Here is a 21,407-nt window from a genome sequence, read left to right as displayed (position 1 = left end):
AAGCCGTTATTTTGCAGTATTTGTAATTTGTTGGTATTACGTTTGTTTGTGCCTAAGTATAATGCATTGCAGTAGTCCAAACGGGATAGAATAAACGCTTGAGCTATTGTTGTGCAATTCTCAACCGATAGGTAAGGTTTTCATGCATAAATCAATTTGCAGGTGTAACTTGTGGCTGATGCTATGGCGTTGACTTGTTTATTGAGGTTAAGGGCTGAGTCTAGGTAGAATCCTAATGTTTTTACCTCACTAGCGACCTTGATTTTGATACCGTCAATGGTGATGTGACTGTAGAGGGCAGAGAGTTTGTTTAGTTTGTTGGCTGATCCGATGATTAAAAGCTCTGTTTTTTCATCATTAAGGCAAAGGCCATGTGTCGCCATCCAGGTCTGTACAATAAGGTAGATTTTATTGATTAGCTCCACGTCTTTGACATAGGGCCTCATCAGGAGTTGGGCTGTAGCCCTTAAATGCAGTGGTAACGGTATTACTGCCGCATTTAAGGGCTGGCCCTATCACGAGTTAGGTGCTAAATCGGCTGTTTTACCTCCAGCTTTTTTCTGGAGGTGAAAATCCCTGTTTTTGGTGGTATTACAGTCGGCTGTATTAGGCCGCAGTATTAGCACCGAAAATTCCCCATTGGATCCAATGGACCCAATCAGGAATGGGGATTTACCGTTAAGGCCCAACCCGTGATCCGGTGGTAATACCACCGGACCAGTCAGTGCTAGGGCTATTACAGTTGGCAGTATTACAGCCGGGAATACAGCCCAACTCGTGATGAGTCCCATAGTCTTCTTGGATGGGGATGAGGACCTGGGTGTCACCCGCATAGTTGGTATATGAGACACCGAGTTTGTTGAGTATGTCAAAGAGGGGTTTTGTAAATATATTGTACAGAGTAGGAGAGACACATGACCCTTGGGGTACTCCACAGGTGATGGGCACTGGATCAGCGGCTGATAGTGGTGGGAAAACCCTGATGGATCTGTTATCTAGGAAAGAGTTTATCCACATAGTGGCTTCATTGGAGAAGTGGGCAGCTGATTTGAGGTGGTTACACAAGACTTCTGGTCAACCAGCTCAAATGACGCCGATAGGTCTAGAAGGAGGAAGATGGATGCTTCTCCGGTGTCTTTTCTATCGTCAAGTTGATTCTTCAGGTCAAGTAGGGCGGTTTCTGTCCCGTGCCTTCGCCTGAAGCCTGATTGTCTAGTGCCTAACAAGTTGTTGATTTCCAAGTAGGATTGGATCTGGAGATAGGAAGCATGATCAAGTATTTTAAGGAGGAACGTGACGGTTGTGACAGGTCTATAGTTTGTGAGGACGCTGGGGTCTAGGTTTTTTTTTTTTTGTAATAGTAGCACCCAGGCGTCTTTGAGATTGGTAGGGACTGAGCAGGATTTGAAGGATGAGTTTAGGAGCTGGACAGGTATCTCCGAGACATCAGGAGGGTTTGAGGGAAGAGATAATTACAAGCGTTTCCTGATTGGAGATGGCTCTGAATTTGAAATTACTGACAGGTTTGGTTTCGTTATTAGTGATTTCTTTCAGGATAGCTTCTTGGGTGTCTAAAGCTATTCTGTGTAGGGTGGATTTTTTCACGGTGATTTTATCTTGGAGCATGGCGATTTTGTTGCATAGGGCGGTTTGGATGTCTGTGCACCAGGTTTTGTTTTTGATACAGGTGTCATTAGGTGCAATTGGCGATTCTAGTTCTCTTAGTATGGAGAATATTTCTCTAGTATTGAGTTGGCTTTTTTAATTCTTTCATTTAAAGAGTCTTTTTTAGTTTGGATAATTTCTCTTTTGTATTTAGCTCATAGTGAGGTGAGAATTTGTCTATTCAGGTCAGTTTGGTTATTTTTGCAGCAGGTTTCCGCACTCCTTTTTCCAAGCCATACGGCTTTCGGCTGGGGGTGAACCAGGAATTCAGATGGGTTTGGGGTTTCTCTTTGCTAATTTTTAGTGGGGCAATGGTGTTGATGGCTAGGTTCATAGTGTTGTTGCACAGGTCTAACAAGTCTGTTGGGTCTGCAGGTAGTGTTACACTCACCTGGTATCCACAGGGACTCCACCCAGCTGGGTTACTCACTGGTATGCTTCTCAGCTTTGCCCTGATGTGGTCTGCGGTGAAGGTTCTGCCTGAAAATATAGGAGGACTGTGTTCAAGACTGACCGACTTGGGTAAGTATCCTCCCTCCACCCCCGTATGATTTCAGTCCCTCTGGCGCCCTCTCCTCACCTTGTGGTAGAATTAGGCGTGCTCTTTGTCATGCCTTCTTTGCAGGGGCGCGTTGTCTTTCATGGGCGAGTGCGGTCCAGTTACTTCACTGACGCCGGCCCGTTTGATATTGTTCAGGTAGGTCTTATTGCTGTTCTTTAGTTTTGTTGCTATCCTGCATGCCTTTCTTTGTTTAAAATGTCTCTTTTTTCTCCCTTAGGTATGCAGAGCTTCAGCGCAGAGAACTGGCTTGGTTGAACCCCGCTGGTAAATGATTGCGCATTAAGAGCGCTATGATGCGGTAAGTAAGCGCTATGCGCAGCGCTGCAAAGTCTTGCCTTTGCTAACCTGTGTTTTCCTTCCTTGTACGTCGCGGTGTTCTTCAGCACAAGTGGAATGTCTCGAGTGGTGCCAGCCGAGAGGCGACCAGCCAGATAAGCCTTTTGAGCAGTTCGTAATTTGTAAATGTCTCTACTGCTTTCTTTAATGTTGCCTCTATCTTCCTCTTTCAGGTCGTTCTGTCCGGGAGGCGTGCAGATTCGAGGAAGCTGTTCTTAGTAGCTGCGGGTGTTTAAAGATGAAGACTGCAGGTAAGATGCCCCTGCTAATGATGTTCATTTTGTCTCCTTGCAGGTTCTGCTTCTCCGAGGTTCGAGGGAATAGCTGGACACAGTGAGCGTCACGTTGCAAGCTGCAAAGTAACGCGAAGCGTGTTGTCTTGCTCGGGTGTGGTTTAAATAGCCCCAACAAAATAGTCAGGTAAAGTAGTCCCTAGGCTGCCACATCCAAAACACTAGAACGCATAGCTTGGTCCTTAGGTACCAAGCTATGTGGATGCCTTTGTGTTGGTTGACAATACAATAAAGTAGTTCCCAAGCACATAGTTTTTCATGGTGTATGAGCCTGGCGCCACAGGCGCCAGGACTGGCCCCATGAGGGCTTTTGAAGAGGATGCCAGGCTCTAGTGGCCTGAGTCCTGACTCCACCTGGCCTATGGGTTTGCCAGAGGGGGCTTTGGGCAAGGGTTGTGACAGGTAGGTGATCAGGGTAGATTATAGTGTGGAGAAGTGATAGGAAGTTTATCGTTGATATGTTCTTCTTGCATCTGGTTAGGGTCTGAAGGGCCATAGGTTTGGGTACCTTGGATGGTAGACTATCTTGGATTGTGAATGAGATCAGGTAGTAATATGTTCATATGCATGGCTCAATAGAAGATATACTTGATGAGCTGTTAATATCTGCTAGCCAGTCTAACGTGCGGCCATTGATGTGAGTAGGCTTATTAGTTCTGATTGTGAGTCCTGCTTGAATGATAGTATTCGCAAGAGAAGTAGGATTGATGTCACAGGGGTCATTTAGTCGTGAGTTGAAATCCCCCAGTAAGATTATTTGGGAGCCAGGTTTGGTGTTGGTGGATAGCAGTGACATGATGTCTTCTTCGAATGACCCTAAAGAGCCAGGTGGTCAGTAAATCAGGTGTAGAGAGATGGTACGAGAGGGAGATAAGGCAAACTTAACTGACAAAAACTCGGTTGAGGTGCAGGGTCTATTATATTTAGTTCTGCAGATAAATGCTAGATCCCCTCCTTTGGAAGAATCTCTATCGCGTCTGATCATGGTAAAGTTAGTAGGGACAGCTAGTATAAGGGTCGGGCCTGCTGCTTTGTGCAGCCAAATTTCGGTGACTGCTAAGAAGTCTAGCTGGTTGGATACGATAATGTGTGCGATCTCTGTGGCGTGGGCCATGAGCGATCCGGCATTGATAAGTGCACCTTTAATTATGTGTGGCTCTGTTTTAGTGTTTTTGTTTCTTGGTGTTGTGTTGTGCTAATCTAGGTTCAGCTCCTTAGTAAGAGTGAGTTTAGGGTTTTGGGTATTGGGTTTGCTAGGTATCAGTACTGACTGAGAGTTTGTGTGTAGAAAGATGGAAGATGGTACAGTAAGTCGGGATCTGAGTCTGTAGTTTCTCAACTCTGTAGGGCAGGGCTGGTTAGGTTTGGGTTTGCTGGCGAATCGAATGATCCTTGGGCGTTTGTTAGTTCAGGTGTGTCGGGGAGATCAGCCTTAATAGGGTAGTCTTCCTTCTGTGTCCAGGCTAAAGGTGGTAGGAAGTATGTAGGCTTGGTAAGCCTGGAGTGGGGTGGAGTTCTGGGGGGTGGTGGAGAGTGCCTAAGGTTGGTTGGCAGTGTGGTGGTGGCTGAGGTCACTGGAGGCGACAATGTGTGGGTGAGGGCCTTCATCATTTGGGTGGATAGGACGGCGTGGCAGACAGTAAGTGTTGTCACTATGAGGATGTTTAGTAAGGAACGTTTCATGGTCACGTATACTTAGCAAGGTGCAATCAACATGAAGTATTCATAGTGTTGATAGTAGGAGTAAAGCATGCACAGAGAGATAGCAGTCTACAACACTATAGGGTGAGCATAGCGATGACAGACATCATAGGGAGCAATGCAATGGTGGGTTCACTTTAGTAATAGATAAGGTATCTAGGCGATTAATACACCAGTGAAAGTACTACGCCGGGGGGGGTTTCTCCAAACGTATTGTTTCAGCATCTAAAGGCAGACCGTGCAGGGTGCATGGTGGTGCATAGTGACCAGTTAAAAATCTGGACAGTATAAGAAGAACGAGTGGCATGGGGAATAGGTGGGCAGTAAGATGGACTAGTTGACCAGGCATTTAGTTGTTATGACATTCAGTCAGGACACTCGTATGACTAGGCAAAAGTTCACAGAGTTCCAGGTCAGGGAGACGTGCTAAACGTTTGGTATATGCTCGTGAAGTGTGATGTGCACAATTGAGTCAGAAGGGGCAAACCAGAGAAGGACTGACACAGTTTGTATTGGTGCTTCCCGTTGTCTAGGGCGGAGGTGTAGAGTTTCAGGGCCCCTAGGCCACGTACGGCCACGACAGGTCAAGACAGAAGCTCAGCCTTATGGTACCTGGCCTTGGGTAGCTGGCCGGCTCACGCCTTCCGGCGCTCTCTGTGGGCATAAGAATGTAGGCCTTGATAGAGCGGATGATGTGATCACTAAATCTGAAGTATTGTCAAAGATTCCCTTAGTCTCAAGTTTATCCGATACCAGAGCAGATAAATCTTCAGGCAATATACTTTTCACATCCCAGCAAGTTATCTTGCTTCTGGGATTGCTGTTCATCCTAAGCGAATCGGAGGGTAATGTGAGCTCAGAGTTCACAAATAAATGATCCGATCACAGACAGGGATGAGAATAAGTATTGATATAATGAATGTTATGGGCCAAAATCCAGTCTAGGGTCCATCCACCCAGATGTGTAGGGGTTTTGACCGGCTAGGAAAACCCAGGGGCTCCCAAAGCCAACAACAATTAACCCGTCATAGCATCAATGGGATCGCAAGCCCACAGGTTAAAATCGCTCAATAATATGACTAGGGAGTTGTGTTTTATAAAATTATTGAGCATGGTAAGTAGTTGATCTTCAAACAGCAGAAGAGTCTGAGGGGGTCTACGAACTAAGAGCACAGTAATAGACATGTTACTATTAATGGTTGTGTTTCTAAGCCGACTGTGGATGTCCCACAATGCTGAAACTCACCATAGTCCTCATCAAGTCATGGGAGGTGACAATGAGTCCTTTTGTTTTTGTCGATAACCTTTTGGTGGTGACAGGTGCAGTGACAGAAGTAGGTATCAGGTTTCTGAATTTCGTGTTTGGCCAGCGTTCGTCTCTTCAGTGCTGCAGCACAGACAACAGGATGGGTTCTGGCAATTTGGACTTCAGCACTGCGCTTCTCTGTGGGCTACCACCAAATTTGAACCCTCAGGACTCATTCTTTGATTTGGAATGGTGGGAAAACCACTGGCAGGCACTTCACTGCAAGCGGTCACACTGGATTTCCTTACTCATGGAAAAGTGGACAGATGTCATGTCTGCAGTGCCACTTGAAGATTTCTTCATTTCGTTGGAACTTGTCAAGCTCCAGGCATCGTGCAGCACTATGTCAGGGTGTTTTGCTTCATCTTGGCCACGTGGGGAGACCTCGTGTTTATGCCCCCCGGACCCTTGTAAAATCAGTTATTGGACTCAGGTAGGCGAAGAATTATAAATAATATGTTGATAACGATGATAATATAAATGGCTTGTTATAGGCCTTTTATTCACTCATAACATACATGAAGAATAAAATAAACACATAATCAGTTATATAAAAGCATAGAAAAAGCGCATTACAGTTAGGATGGATGAAGAAGAGACCGCCATGGTGGCCACCACGACACTGCTCAGTCCCACAGCAGGTAGGCATAGAGATCACTTGTACCAACGGGGTCTGGAGCAGAGCGTCCTCCCTCTCAGCGAGACCGCATCACCAAATCCAAATTCTAACTGCTTTCCAACAGGAAAAACCTCATCTCTTTATGGGGCTACTTTTGATCCCCGCCATGGGTTATCAGACTGACCTCGGCCGAAGAGCAGAGAATAAGCATGAGGAGCAAAGAGTGGAATATTCCAGCTAGAAGCAAAAAAACTCCAACTTCTCTCCTTCCTTTCGTTCCCAGTACCCCTTATCACTGCACCTGCAGAGCGCTCCAACTTCCTTTCTGGCTTGTCCTTCGGCGGACAATACAACAACTATTCTCAACAGTTACATCAATATGTGACCAGGGATGTCATTTCACCAAAATGCCAGGGGTAGCGGAAGTGACATCACAATGCCACGCCCCAGCTTGTCATCACGGGACGTGATGTCATTTGAGCCTGCCTCCATGTGACATTGCAGGAGGTGATGTCATTTGATCATGCCCCCATGTGACATCACAGGAAGTGGCATCATAAAGCGTTATACCTCAGTACACCAATAAAAATATGGTTACGATATCTGTGTATTGTGACATTACATACAAGAATGGATAATCATATGTAGCAGTGTGTCAAGGCCCATGTTGCCATGGGAAGTGTATGAACCCAAATTCCCCTCTTTATGTGGATCCACCGTGCTATTTCTACAGGACTAGAGAGCGAAATCACATTCTGGGGGGCAGGGGTGGGTAGGCGGAGATAGGGAAAGGGGAAAGCCGGGATAAAAGGGGAGAGGGAGAATATTTCACCAGATAACATGTATTCTAGTCGATGGAATCCACAGTCTTCAATGATTTTGGCACTTAGCCCATTTTCTTCTGATTCAACAAGTCACCTTCAGCACTGTGTTGTACTGTTTGCAGTTGTTTCATGGACTTCATTACACCTGCAAAAACAGCCAGGCATCTCTGATTTTCATCTCCTTCAGAACCTAGAGCTACATTTAAAATGGGTTTGATTAGTGCATTAGCAAATACTGCTACCTGATCAGCTTCCTGTATCTCTTCAAAGTGCTTGCATAACTCAAGGAGGAGGTCTGGAAAATGACGAAGTTATATTATGCTCAGGGGCACATGAGAGTGTCTGATGCCCTCTCATGATAATAAGATCAACTAAGCTGAACAATCCTCTTTTCCTTCTTCTGCACCCTAATACCTTCGGGTCTGGTGCGCATAATAAATACATAAACAAACAAACAAACAAACAAACAAACAAACAAACAAGACTATACAGATATAAAATATAGCCCAACCCGACCCACGCAGTGTCAGCCTCCATATGCGGTGCACCGGTGTCTTTGAAAGCTGCCAGAGCACAGGGGCCATGTTCTATCCAGGAGCAGCACCACCAAGATCTGCGAAAACCTTACTGTGTAGGATGTCTGCAGACCTGTCTCTGCGAGGTGTCTAGCACTGCAGAACTTTCTGTACAGGTCTGGTATGGACGATGAACAACCTGCCGATGAAGCTCTCTCAACCTTGTGGTGGCCCGCGCTGCATAACCACACACATTCAAACACATGAGCAGAACACATGGTTTAATAATCCACAGTAGCTGAAGATTTTGGATCCAAATACGGTATGTTTCTAAGACCGAACACCACTCAAGTCTTCGGGGTCTCAGAACCTGAATGAGTGGGGCTTGAAATGTCTGTTGGCCTCCTGCTGTGATTAGCTCACCCAGGCCCGTCTCTGACTCAGAGCAAAGGAGTTGGGCAATAGTCTTCAAAAAGGACAAAAAGGCGATTCTCCAGCCAAGGTGAGAGTGCAATTTTGTCAAAGCTGTGCTTTTAGGGTTCCCTTCTGCAGGGCTCAGCCCCCAAAGCTCTCTGTTTGCCACAGAGTATAACGCTTTCATGAATAAAACAATAATGACAACGAGCAAAAACTCCCCAATTATAACATTTCAATTCAAGACAGGAATTTTGAACGTGCCACAAAACGTACATGGGAAGCGGGGGTCAACAGCTTGTAAGGGTGTATGGGAGGCAACACCCCCTAAAAGTGAAGGAGAAGGATAGAAAAAAAATACACATTTGACTAATAACCCCCAGCCATAATATCCTGCAATGAAGATGAGGTATATATAATATATATATATATATTCAGTGAAAAACACTTTGTTAAAGGGACGTTATGGTTAAGTTGCGCTACTAAAAACCTATGAAATTCAGTGAAAAAACTTTGTTAAAGGGACGTTATGGTTCCAAGTAAAACCGAAAAACCCTTGAAATTCGGCAATTATGGTAAGCTAAGCAACCATAACTTGCGCCGCCACCGTGCACTGCTAAGACTAACACCCAGGACATCAAAGATGACATCACAAATGTCATTGATGACATCACTGATAACATCACATGTGTATGTACTTCTCATGAAATATGTGTAGAAGGGATTCTTATTATGTTGCGAAAAAAGTGTCAAGAATCATTGCAAGAAATATACCCTAATAAGTGCATTGAACGATGCATTGATATAAATAGCATCCTATTATGGGGTTCTATCTATTATACTAAGCTACTCATACAGAAACATAACATTGTGTGCAGCGTACAAGATGAAGGTATGATATTCGTAATGTTAATATGTTGAATAATGAAATGATAATTGTTTTCTTAACAGATTTTTGTGTACTGTGAAATATGTAATAAGTAGCTAATAAAACCCATGTATTACATAATTGCATTACTATAGACAAAATGCAAAGGCACAAGAACACATACCAATATGGGTATATACAGGGAAAGTGAAGTTAGCAAAAAAGCACAAGTAGTAGCAGAAACAATTCATAACTTAACTGATTAGTTTCATGCAAATAAATGATTGCTCTGTTTCAAAGCTGCTATTTACCCTATGTATATGTATCACTTGATGTGATTGGACCCTAAGGAAAGTAGTGTGAGTACAATGTATACAAATATGACCATATACAGGGAAAGTACAGCCATAAAAAAAACAATTGAACGATCAGAAAGTGCTCATAAGTCTAGTGATTATCTTTATGCACAAAAAGGATTGCTGTCTTTCAATCTTGTGTTTTCCCATATGTATATGTTTCATATGATGTGACTGTACTCTAAGGGAATTACTGTAAGAACCTACTAGAAGGATATGTCTACAAATAAAATACAATTCTTAGTTTCTGACTGTTACTGAAGAAAACCATGTGGCCTAGATATGTCAGCAAAAGATAAAATAGTGAGCCAGACATGTGATGTCATCAGTGATGTCATCAATGACATTTGTGATGTCATTGTTGATGTCCTGGGTGTTAGTCTTAGCAGTGCACGGTGGCGGCGCGAGTTATGGTTGCTTAGCTTACCATAACTGCTGAATTTCAAGGGTTTTTCGTTTTTACTTGGAACCATAACGTCCCTTTAACAAAGTTTTTTCACTGAATTTCATAGGTTTTTAGTAGCGCAACTTAACCATAACGTCCCTTTAACAAAGTTTTTTTCACTGAATTTCATAGGTTTTTAGTAGCGCAACGTAACCATAACGTCCCTTTAACAAAGTTTTTTTCACTGAATTTCATAGGTTTTTAGTAGCAAAACTTAACAATAATGACTTTGACTTTATATACATGTCATATGGAACTGACTAGATCTCTTCTTATGAACTTGATGTCCGCGAACTTATTTAATGTTCGCGGACATGTTCGGAGAACAGTACCACTACCTAAAAACTGTGGGGGGGGGTTGGGGGGGTATGTTTGATTGTTATATCATAATATAAGAACAATTAACAAATTCAAAAAGCAGCACACAAACACATTATATATAGTAATACATAAGAAATGTAACCCATATATGTAAAACACTAACCATTCATTTAAATACAATATGTTCTGAAATGGAATATACCACAAGAACATAAATTGGCTTCCAACATAATTACCTCACAGACACAACAGAACTGAGAACAAGACCAGACCCACTGAATACATAGGACTTATCTTACCAGAAATAGTAAGTGTACTTCATTTTACTCATATATTTATAAACTTTCTGTATTAGATTAAAAAATATATTATCTTTTCTTTTTTTTTTCTCACAGAAATGTCTAGTACTCTGGAATGGCTAGAGGACAATTTCCCACATGAAGAAATGTCACAAGATAGTGAAACTAATGGTAAACACTTTATAATATAAACCATTTAAATATTATTATTTCGTATACATTTAACATATATATATTTTTTTTACACAGAGCATAACAAAATAGAAACTACCTCTGAAGAAGCTGTTATGGAAAACACGTTTGACAACATAAAAGAAAAAAATGATTTACTGTTGACCAATTTTAATAATTTGAAAACTTTTGTTGAAGATCATTTTAAAACAAAAACGTCATACCATTGCCCCACATGTACTTGTCCCCCTCACCATATCCCAGTCAATTATCCCCAAACCCTCTCCATAATCCAAAACGTTTTGATGAGATTTCCATCCCTTCCTCACCTAATACCAATCATGTTGAAACCCCAAATTCTCCTGTTTTTGTTTCTGTTTCTGCCTCACCTTCTCTGTCATAAATTATTAATATATGTTAAATAAAGTTTGTTTATATTGTATTGTGAATAGTTTCCGTTTTTTTTTAAAAAAAACAATAAAAGTGTCCGCGGACAGTGCGAGTGTTCTGAAATGTTCGCACATAAACGAAAATGGAGGTGTCCTGAAGAACACCACACCTGCTCGTACTGTTCGCTAGCAAGTTGAAACTGTTCTAAGAACACATGTGCTGTCCTGAAATGTTCGTAAAGAAACAAAAATTAAAGTGTTCTAAAGAACACTATATCTGTCCGTAATGTTCGCTATCAACTTAAAACTGTCCTAAGAACACAATTGGTGTCCTGAAATGTTCGTAAATAAACAAAAATGATGTGTCCTGAACAACAGTACAACTATTCGTAGTGTTCGCTACCCAATTGAAAGTGTTCTAAGAACACAATTGGTGTCCTGAAATGTTCGTACATAAACTTAATTACACGTGTCCTGAAGAACACTATATCTGTCCTTACTGTTCGCTACCAAGTTTAAACTGTTCTAAGAACACACGCGGTGTCCTGAAATGTTCGTTTCACGTGTGACGCACTTTTAATTACTTCAGAACCCGAACAGTGTCCGTAGGACATCAATGCGCATGCGCTAACCAATCTCCGTGCACTTGGTGTCCTGCGGACAGGCGCTTCCTTCGCAGACTAGTTCGCAAACAGATCATATGACCGCACCCACGCTCATTGTGTGTCCTGAAATGCGGACACTGTTCGTGTCCCCGAACAATTTAAAAGTACATTTTCAGTTAATCCATAATATTTTTCAATAAAATCTGACCATGTCCCACATAGCAATCTTGAGTTTCTATATACCTTTTGAAACTTTCCAATCCTTTTTTTGTGTTCGATCTGTCCGCGCACAGTGCGCATGTCTGCGGACCGCGCACAAGCACCCCTATAAAAGACCACGCCCAAGAGCTTATTCCCATTGTGTTTCTGGCTATTCTTCATAACACAGTGATTTTTGCTGCCATCTGCAGACTACACCATCATCAACATGGCATCCTTGGCTGCTGAACTGCCACTTGGTGCTGCACCTGCTTCAGCAGCACCACCACCCCCTCCACCACCACCACCTCCCCAAGGGCCTGAAGAGGGGAACAGGACTGAGGATGCAGAGGAGGAAGAAGAGGATGATGAGAATGAGGTAGAGGAAATCCCTACTATCCGCACTAGGCGTGAGTCTTGGGTGTGGCGGGTATTTACCATTCATGGGAATGGTCCTAAGGCTCGTGCGAACCATGTTACCTGCAATGAGTGCAAAATGATACTCAGTCGCGGGAAGCATGGTAACTACAGCTTTGGGACCACTACTATGAAGCAACACCTGAGGTCATTTCACTCTGGGGCTATTCGCAGGGTTGTACCTTGCGAAGAACGTAGCAGGTTGATTTCCTCCACTTCATCCTCTGTTTCTGATCCTGTCACCACAAGGACCACCTCTGTGGGACAGCATCTTTCTCAAGCTGCCTCACAGGCCATACAGAATGCTGATGACCCTTACCTTTCGAGGGTCACAGTTGTATGTATGTACTGTGACACAGTACTCTGCAGGGGAGAGCGACTTCGGAGTGCTTTTGAGACTATCGTCTTAGAGCACGAGAATACCTGCTCACTACCCAAAAAAAACCCACTCTACATCTTCCTCTCTCAGCTCGCCTTTTCTTATCCCTGTGGTTGGTGTCCCCCCCTTTACCCTCCTTTACCCTCCTCTCCTAGTGTGTCGTGTCTGAAAAATAAAAAAAAATACAAAATTACAAAAATCAAAAAAAAATAAGGCTCTTTTCAGAGCCGCCTTTCCCAGTTAAAAAATAGAAGTGAAAATAAATGAAGCAGGGCTCTTTGTATTTTTTAGAGGTCCGCGATCACAAACATTGTAATTTTCTCTGGAAAGAAGTGGTGGCTCTGAAAAGAGCCTTTGGGTGGTGTTTGTAAGTCAAAAATTGTAAATGCTTAACACCTACTTCAAAATCGTTGTTGTAATTCCAAAAAAGGTTGCAATGCATTTTGTACATTTCTCAGAAAAATCTGATTGCCAGCATAAGTAAGATGGACTCCAGCTCTGCGAAAAATGTATGTACTACAAAACATAATATTTTCATTGTGAAAGAAGACATGCCAAAATCTCTTAGAAAGCCACAAACAGCCTTATTAACATTGCGCCTTGCTTTTTCCATTTGTGCACCAAATGAAGAAGAACAAAGCCACATTTGTCTCTGCGCAATCCATGAAAATATCACTTGAGAATTAGGAAACATGTCCATAACCTTCCTCAGTCCTTCTTTCATAGCAAATTGCAAATAAATTCCAGTCACATGCCCTTAACTGTTCCCTCCACAATGAATTACAATTATGTCTGGATGTTGCTCTGTCTCCAAAGTAGCACAGAGAGGTAGCAAATCCAACCACTTCATTCTACGTACTCTATGCCAGTGTACTTCCACATGTGGGAATCCAAGATCTACAGCTACTCCACAGCTTTCTGCATGCACCTTCAACCAATGTATCCACGAATCTCCTAAAATCCAAACAATCTGTTTTCTGAAACACACAGCCATAGCTATCTTTTGTTCTCTCAGCAAAAAGAGTATCTCAGAAAATCTCTCCTGGCACAACACACCCACCAAACTTTCCTGACCAATCCCTTTCAGTGCTTATTCTCATTTGCATGACTTGTGAACCCAAAAATCCCCGGATGTAACTCCCGACGTCCGGGAACTACCGCTATGTCCGCGGACATATCGTAACATGAACAGCCCTTCTACCATTTCCACTACACTCTCTCTGCCATTCCCTCATTGGATGTACCTCAAAAATCACATGACCATGCACCAATCACATTCAAGACCTCTACATCTAACTGCATCATCATAGATCAGCACTGCAAATGTACTCTGAATCTCTCTGAGTACAAGTGTCATATCATTGGCAAGCAGCATCTACCACAAATATTGTACAAGTCTTCAAGATTTCTACTTGCAGCTCCATGCATATCCATATGCATGAACACAAAATTTAGGTATGCATATTTTCTGTATAGTAGATGACATAGATCTCAACCATTTTTGTTTTACAGGCGGGTGAAATCACCCGATTTTGTTTTTAGCGGGTGAGACGCCCATTGGAATGAATGGGCGTGCAGGAGGCTTGGCGGGTGAGTCTGCCCTTTACAAGGCATGTGACACCCGCCAAAAGCGTGTGAGTTGAGAGCTATGGTAGATGAACACATTTTCAAATCGAATTTTACCTTGTAAAATCTGTAAAATGAATTTACTGTACTTTTATCAATTTCCTAAAATCAACTACCACTTATACACCTTTATACTTTTTACTTTCTTTATACACACACACTCAAATCATGTTAAACTAACATTTTTTAAATGAAATATATAGACTACATATATTCAAACAAAATTGCATGCAAACACAATCTATGTTTAAACCTTTATAAAAATACTTATACAATTTCATATTTTTTGTTTTTATTTATTTATTTACTTAATTACTTTAAATTAGACATGACATTGAGGCGCTATTACCTAGAACAGTTTACTTACAGAAATAGTGGTATTCAATAATATATTATAAATTTCACAAGACATAGTAAAGATATTTTAATTTTGCTACAGTTAGTCATTCAATACAATTTGTTCATTAAGAACATATCATATGTACTGAACTGATGCAATGTATCTTATGTAAATAAATCGGTTTAATGGTTTTACAGAAGGCACTGAGGATTTCAATTAAAAAAATCAATATCTAAATTAAAAACAGTGCTATATACAAACAAAGTTACTAATTTGAAGCTTTTACAGTTGCAGTGAAGACCAGTTTCCTGAAAAGAAGCAGCCGAATTCGAAGAAGAAAGAAAAACTAAGAAGTTACCTGTTAATTTTAAAAAAAAAGTAAGTAAAATATCACCATATTATTTATATTATTAATCAAATATACTATAACATTAATACCAGCTATTTTGGTTTCTTAAAATAGAGATTTTGTACCATTTTGTCCAAAAATGTCCATGTCGTAAACAGCGATTTACAACCAGAATGGCCCACACATTTCTATTTTTGGACACACAAATTAGCCAACTGAACCACTACAATTTTCATATTATAGAACAAACAACTGTTTTAATTGTATACATTACATTTACTATTTGTACTTTTCCACACCACTAGCTTACTTTTTTTTTGTCATCTGAACCCCAGTTTAGTGACACATAAATTCAAGAATACCTATCCCTACTAGTTTTAGTTCCCAATGCACAATCACACACCATTACATACATCTTTATCATCTTACTCAAACACTCATGCACACAGCACACATACATTCCAGAACACCCCAACCCATATCTTCTTTATTTTTTTCAACAGACCCTAAAGATTGCCTACCAAAAGACAACTCTGTAGAAAGCAACGCAAAATTAGAGCAAATGAAAATAAAGGTGTCCAACATAAGCATCCATCTCTAGCAGAATTTGTAAAAAAAGTTGAAACAAAACAGCTAATACAATCATTTAGTGAAACACAAGAAGTTTCAAGTACAACAACTTCGCTTCCTCTATCAAAATGTAAAACAAACCAAAAAACAATTAACAGAAAATCAGCTATCAGTACAGATAAAACTACTTCTTCAAATTTTAATATAGTGCAAAGTAAGCATACCAAGAAAAGTATTTTAGCCAAAATATACCGTCACAAAGTCCTTCAAAATCTTATAAAAACAGGAGAGAAATCAGGTTCAAAGCTTAAAACCTATCATAGGAAATTAATCTTAGAAGCATTGATGGACAGTGCAATTCTTCTCAAAAGAAATGTATTTATTTTACTGTTAAACAAAATGAAACCACTAAAAAAACTAATAACTAAATTACAAAAAATACTTCTCAATAAGCGAAATGTCAACAGAAAGAACTTCTTAAGTATCTGCGGAGGTGAATGGAATCACACTACGAGCACAGAACCATATTTTAATGAAGAAGCGTACAAACAAAAGCAAACGAATACAATTGCCATAAATAGCAGTGGTCGAGGTTATGAAAAAGTGAATAATACCATAATGGAACAAGAAGTACTCCTTACAAAAATATGCCCTGAAAACTTAGAATTACCCCTCCATTCAACTGAATCAGAACGTCTAGTGTACAAATGGCCATGCACGTCAATGTGTAACATTCCCAAACAATGTTTCAAATCTTTACACCAATTCCTCAATAAATATGTAAAAAGCAAAGACAAAATCAAAATTAAATTACTGCAAAATATAGATACCTGTCCAGTGCGCAAGTACACAGGACTACAAGGACATTCATTGGCCTGCATTACAGGACTACTTGTAAAACCACTTTCCATGATATCAAAAGGATATCAACACATCATTCAACTATAAGAAATCTAGTCTATAAACTGTACTATGCTAAAAGTCCTGCTTTAGCACTAGCAAAGTTAAATAACATCCTTCTTCATGGTACAGCAAAAGACCTACTTGAAGAAATTCACTATATCCAGAAAAAATATTTTGGAAGTGAAAGCCATTTACAGAATGAAATAGCTTTAAACCAATTAAGCAACAATTCTACACATGGCAACGTTTTGCTAAACACATACAAAAAAGAAATACTAAAATTTAAAAGTACATCAGCTGAAGTACCAAACCATGTATGTGTATGTTGCCGTAGAATTTGTTATAAAAGTAACACAAAAACTGTGGACCTATCATACAAAATAGAAGACAATGAATATTCTACATGGTTTGAATTAGCTCTCTACCTTCTAGCAGAAAACAAATATGAAATAACTGAGCCCTTAATACTTTGCAGTTATTGCACTACAAAACTTGACAACAACCAAACTCCTTCACGTTCTATCACAAATAATTTGGAGTTATACCCAGTACCAAAACCTCTACAACAACTTAATTTATATGAGAGCATCATAATTCAAACAGTACACCCATTTCAAGCAATAATACGCCTTCAACCAAAAACAGCAAAATTACCTCCCTCTGAATTGGTAAAAGGCATTATATTATTAAATGGAGTACATACAAAAGACAAAAAATATGGCAACAGCTGGTAGATTTATATAAAGTTAGACAAGCCTTCCAATATCTTAAAGAGAATAATGAATATTACAAAGAAATTAATATTGAAGAAAACTTGAAAGATACAACTGAAATAATTCAAGAAACACAAGAAGCTGGTCAATTTGAGCTACTAGACCCTGCTACAATATCAAATACTTTAGACCAGTATACCATTCATCCTTTGCACTGTAATGACACTGTACAAGATGTACTGGAAACTTACCAAATGCGTCAAACAAAAGTATCGCCAATCAGTATATGAGAAAAAAGTATAGAAGCATGTGCTTTTCCTCTACTCTTTCCAACTGGCAAAGGAAGAAGGTATGATGATAGACCTATTCAAATATCAGCTTCAGAATACCGCTCATTACGGATGTATTCTGAAGATCCCAGATTTAGACAAAATGTGGAATACATATTCCACCTACTCTTTGAAAGTGAACTAGCAACTTTATGTTACGGAGTTGCACACATATTAAAATCAGGATCACACTTTCAAAATATGACAGCTACACAATTATTAGAGAAAGTGCAACAAAAGGATGAGGTTTTACAATCAAATATTACAAATCTATTAGCAAATATGCGTGGTACTAAAGAGTACTGGTTTGGACATCATGGAGATGTACGTTGTATGATCAGAAACCTTGGCCCACCCACTTGGTGTGTTACATTAAGTTGTGCAGAATATGCATGGGAAGATTTACATGATTTCCTACGCATATCAAATAAAAACAAAACAAACATAGGTATTCCAACACCTGGAGAACTTTGTTCTTTGGATCCTGTTAATGTTTCAAGATATTTTCACCATCGCTTCATTGCTATGTTACATTTTATTTGTAATAAAACTGTTTCTCCCCTTGGAGAAGTGCAACACGTCTTTTGAAGAAAAGAATACCAAGTCTGAGGAGCACCACATATCCACATGCTTTTATGGATTAAAGATGCTCCTAAATTTGGTCAAGACAGTGATGCCACTGTTCTACAGTTTATTGAAAAATATGTCACTTGTGAAATTCCATCAGAAGCCACAAATAGTGATCTTTGTGCACAAATTTTACAATTTCAAAGACACAAATGTGGAAAATATTGTCGTCGCAAATACAAAAACAAAGGCAAGTACTACACCAAATGCCGATTTGGTTTCCCTAGACCAGTTACAAATACAGGTCAAGTAAACAACCTCATGTCTTCAGTTAGACATACTGTTAAAGGAAAGTCACCTAAAAATACATATTACATAAAAAGAAAAGAAGAAGAAAAATATATCAATGATTATAATGCAATCATTGCCCACTTATGGAATGCAAACATAGATGTGAAGTACATTGCAGACAATTCTACTGCAGTTGCACGATATGTCACAGCATACTTAACTAAAGCAGAAAAGACAGAGCTCTAAGACCTCTGGAATGACCTGTCATCAGATAAAACAGTATCTCAGAAATTATACAGCTTGGGCATAAAAATGCTCACCCATAGAGAATGTGGATCTTATGAAGCATCTGATCGTTTAACTGGTACTTCATTGTATGGTAAATCTGAAAATATAGTATGGCTAAGTCTTGGTCCAGCTAAATCTAGAAAAAGAGTTCTAAAATCATATGAAGATATAGAAACAATAGCCAAACATGATCCCAACAGCCAAGACATTTTAAAAAACAATTTATTGGACACATACTACCCAAACAGAAGTAATACTTTGGAAAACATGTGTCTATACCAAATAGCCCAAAACTACACATACAAAAATAATATGAAACCCGATGAAAAAAAGGTAAATATAGAGTGACAGACTGTGAAGGCAGCTTAGTTAAACTCACTAAAACAAATTTAATTAATCATATCAAATTGTCATTGAAGACTCCTCAACATAAAGAGGTATATTACATGTCCCTGCTACAACTCTTCAAACCATGGAGAAAAGAAGAACAATTACTAGATAACTATGACTCATATGAGGATGCTTTCAAAGCAAATGAAAGCACTATAACTGATGTAAACTTTACACAGTACAAAACAATGTTGCACAATGAACAGCAACATGAAGAAGAACTCCAAGCTCAACTAGATAAGGATACTCCTGACAGTAGTCAACCTTCTGTAACAGGAAGCCAAGAACCACTGGGAGAACCACTAATAACAAATGAGGCAGAATTAGCTATGATAGAAGTAGAAAACACCATGTGTCAGTATGAAGATAAGGACGACTTAACTATACTACAATCAAAACTAAACAATGAGCAAAGTAGCATTTTTCAGGAAGTAACAAAACAAATTGCACATGGTGTAAAACATGAAAATTAAGAATGTTCCTGCCATAATTATAAACCTATACTACTGTACGTCAGTGGTGAAGCTGGTTCTGGCAAAACATTCCTAATCAAAATCATTAGTAAGTTCCTTCAACAATTGACAAACAACAAACTGTCAGCTGTTGTCACTGCCCCCACAGGTTTAGCTGCCTACAACATAGGTGGTGTTACATTACACCGATTACTATTATTACCAGTAGAACACCAGAACAAATTAGACTATTACAAACTTTCTGCAGAAGCTGCAATGGAATTACGCAGAGTATTGAAACAAATGAAAATGCTACTAATAGATGAAGTGAGCATGGTCTCCAACCTGATGTTAGCTTTGATTCACCTCAAATTACAAGAAGTACTCAAAACAGACTATGAAGAGCTCTTTGCAGGAAAACACATTATTGTTTTTGGAGATCTGCTTCAATTAACACCAGTAAAAGGTGAACCTATTTTTAAAACATTAGGGCACAAACTCTGCCGTAAACCTGTTGGCAGCATTGGAAATGTCAACCTTTGGCAACATTTCCAATACAGAGAATTAACAGAAAACATGCGCCAATCTGCAGATCTAACTTATGCCAACATTTTAAAAAGTTTGAGAGTTGGTATACTTTCTAAAGAAGCAGAAGCAACATTGAAAACCCGGCACATTAATGCACTTTATGGCGATAATGCATGTGCTACAGATGTTATGGAACAATTAGCCCACAAAAATGTCAATTGTATGGCCTTAATGCCAACTCTTGCAAGCTGTTTCAAATTCAATGAAATCATGCTAAGTAAAGAAATGCAACCAATAATGCAAATTAGCGCCACAGACAAACTAGATGTACATGGTATGACACTACCCATGTGTGACCAAGCCACAACAAGACTAAATAATTTAGAAAAATCAATCTCAAACACAGCAGGCTTAGAAAAGATGTTAAAATGATCCTTAAATTGCAGAGTAATGCTTAAACGTAACCTTGACGTGGACCAAGGACTAGTTAATGGAGCACTGGGTACAGTTGTTGGCTTTCAAACATACCCACTTGACAACAAAATTCAGTTTGCCAATATGCTCTTTGACAAACTTTCAGAAGTAAAACGGATAGGACGCTCAACAGCTAGATTCCTTCTCTTCAAAGATATGTATGTACGCATAGAACAATTTTCTCAAACTCTTGCATACGCAGTCACAATTCATAAATCACAAGGTCTTACCCTAGACAAAGCAATGATAGATATTGGTAACACAGTCTTAAAAGAAGGCATGAGCTACGTAGCACTATCACGCTTATGTACACTTGACGGTCTATTTCTAATCAACTTTGATGCAAGTAAAGTAAACGCTGATATTCCTTGCATTTTAGAAAATAATAGACTTCGCTCACTATACACTCCCCATCTAAACACATATTCTGTTCCACAAAAACTAAAACATTGTAAAAGAAAACTAAATCAAACAGAAATGCAACAGGACGTCACTGCAAATCCTCCAAAGAGAGTAAAAGAAACTAATACTTCATCAAGTACCGCAAACAAAAAAGAATCAATTAGAGAAAGTAAACCAGGTACTTCTTTAAAGAAGGAAGACAAACTCCAAAAAAAGCAGTTAGATACAGAACTACCTGGACCATTTAAATTCTCAAATATAGTTGGTGTAAGTTGCTATGCAAATGTAGCAATGAATATTCTATTTCAATTACCACCAATTGTTGACAACATTTACTCACACAGTACAGACCCATTGTGTTTACAAATGTTAGTACTTGACAGAAATGCAGCAAACAATCCTGACAACACATATAGTGTTTTTGGAATAAGACGACAATTGGACTACTGTGCTGGAATGGTGAAATTCACTATAAACTCACAGGAAGATCCACAAGAATTTC

This window comes from Ambystoma mexicanum, chromosome 4q, assembly GCF_040938575.1.
Source record: "Ambystoma mexicanum isolate Mex_15411 chromosome 4q, UKY_AmexF1_1, whole genome shotgun sequence".
Taxonomy (NCBI): domain Eukaryota; kingdom Metazoa; phylum Chordata; class Amphibia; order Caudata; family Ambystomatidae; genus Ambystoma; species Ambystoma mexicanum.
This window is presented reverse-complemented; position numbering follows the sequence as displayed.